The sequence below is a fragment of the Aplysia californica genome, unplaced genomic scaffold (assembly GCF_000002075.1).
Source record: "Aplysia californica isolate F4 #8 unplaced genomic scaffold, AplCal3.0 scaffold00338, whole genome shotgun sequence".
NCBI lineage: Eukaryota > Metazoa > Mollusca > Gastropoda > Aplysiida > Aplysiidae > Aplysia > Aplysia californica.
In genome coordinates this window covers 27,294-29,273 of record NW_004797608.1, presented here as the reverse complement: position 1 = coordinate 29,273, position 1,980 = coordinate 27,294, and the positions used below count along the sequence as shown (strand labels likewise).

The 1,980-nt window shown below is 38.4% G+C and overlaps 1 protein-coding gene across 1 annotated transcript in view; it reads right to left on the bottom strand.

The window, feature by feature from the left end:
• Nucleotides 1-537, bottom strand: part of LOC101847827 (uncharacterized protein DDB_G0271670) — a gene marked incomplete at its 3' end in the record, with an annotated part of 21,647 nt that extends 21,110 nt beyond the window's left edge. Inside the window, 1 exon segment of the mRNA XM_013085040.2 lies at nt 184-537.
• Between the last annotated feature and the right edge of the window lie 1,443 nt (nt 538-1,980).

Here is a 1,980-nt window from a genome sequence, read left to right as displayed (position 1 = left end):
ATAATAATAATAATAATAATAATAAATAGCATTTATACTGCGCATTTCCATTTAGGGATATGTTAATCAAGTTGCCAAAAAGAAAACCAATGGTTGAATCCACAACTGGTTTTGTAAACAGCAACAAAGGTTTTATCATCCCGGGAAGCGCACAATAGAAATGTCAAGGAATATAATACTGACCTGTCAAGTATAACTTTATGGCACTTCTGCAAGAAAATGGAACAGATTGTTTTTTAAAGTGGCTTGAAGTGGGATCTACACAAATTCCTCTTTGAAATCCACACAGGCCTCGGAACACTGGTCACAGTAAGAGAAATGATGGACAACGACAGCGAAGCCGGGCGCTAGTTGATTGTTCTGGGATCTAGAAAACGTCCACATTTTGGACGAGCATTCTTGACCGAGTGTCTCTGGCCGCGATGTCGCTCGGCTCTGAGAAAACGTCAATCTGGCAAGACATGGATGCCATGGAGACGATGAGCACTTTGTACTTCAGCAAGGGAAAAGTACGGCGCTCAGTTTAGCCACTGATGATAATATTATTATAATGTTTTGGCCTAATAAATCAGTTGACATTGTGTAGAAAGGTAACGCACTTCTAAGTGATAGTGAGGGTCATTAAGATAGAGTTCCTTTTTGCAAAAAAATAAGATATCAAAGTCAAGCCGAAGTATAGAGGATACTGCCTCTATTATTTTTAACCTGGAGAACGCATTTTTGTTTTTCGTTTTTGCTTTAGATTATTCCCCTACCTCTCCCCCGCTCCCCGTCCCGAGCAAAGAAGAATGAGGATAAAACAATGCTGATACTAACCCACTTGGCTTCATCTTAATTTCTATTTTCATTTCGATTAATATCTTTCTTTTGAAAAAGATTTAGATTTTCAGTACTTATAATAAAACAAAGAAAAAAGGTCCCAAAACGTTTTCTGGGTTTCCAGCTTTTTGCTTAATTAAAGTGAGCACCTAATAAAATTGAACAGACACCCTCGTAGTTTTGGCTTTGTCTTTATCCCTTGTTTCCCCTCACTGCCTCATCCACACAGATCATCGATTATTTAACGTTTTCCTCTCCTCTGAATGTTTTCTGTATTAGATGGCGTGTTTCGCTTCCATTCCCTTACGATTAACGTACATGTACTACAAAGAAAAACAAATATGGGTGGTTGGTGGGTGCTCTAGTGTGTTTTGCTTCTTCTTTCCCATCAAACTTTTATCGTCCTTATCTCCCCTCTTTCTTTTTTCCTGTTTGTTCCTCTCATGTAAAACTTTTAATCGTTTTGGCTCTTATGACCTTATAGGTCGTTAGATTGCAAGTACCGCAAAACTCTTTCCAAAACAAACAAAAGATAAAGAAGAACATGACAGGAAAAACGTCAACAATGCCTTGTATGGGTTACCATACTCCTCGCCAAGCTCCTGCTCTGACTTCCCAGGTGATCGTGTACCTTCGTGGATGCCGACAGTGATCGTTGCACAATGACAGCTGCTGATTTGACAGATAGCTGTACCGTAAAGTACAGATCGACTCTACAACCTGGGGTTGTTTGTCTTTTATTTCGCGCGCTACTTGAATTCACGCTGTTCGCTATTCCAAAAAATATATATAAAAGAAAGGGAAAAAAAGAAAGAAAGAAAGAAAGAAAGAACAAAATACTGCGAACGTAAATCGTTCGCAAAACGTTAAAGGGGTCGCTACTGAATTTGAACCTATTTATTAATATTTACACGGCACTGGGAGATAAAAATTGCGAATTCAAAACGTTCGCGATAAACGAAATGGGCCGAATGCGACCAAAAAAAGACAGAAGCGCGTGGAAGAAAAATCCCCAGTGTACAGTAGATCTATGCACTCCTTGATTTGTGTTCCAATAGTTTATTGCGATGTTTGTTTGAGAGGCTTACGACAAAAAGTTTTTTATTCTTTAAAATGTTTCAAAGCAAACCATAGACCTCATTATTGTAATATAATCAAAAC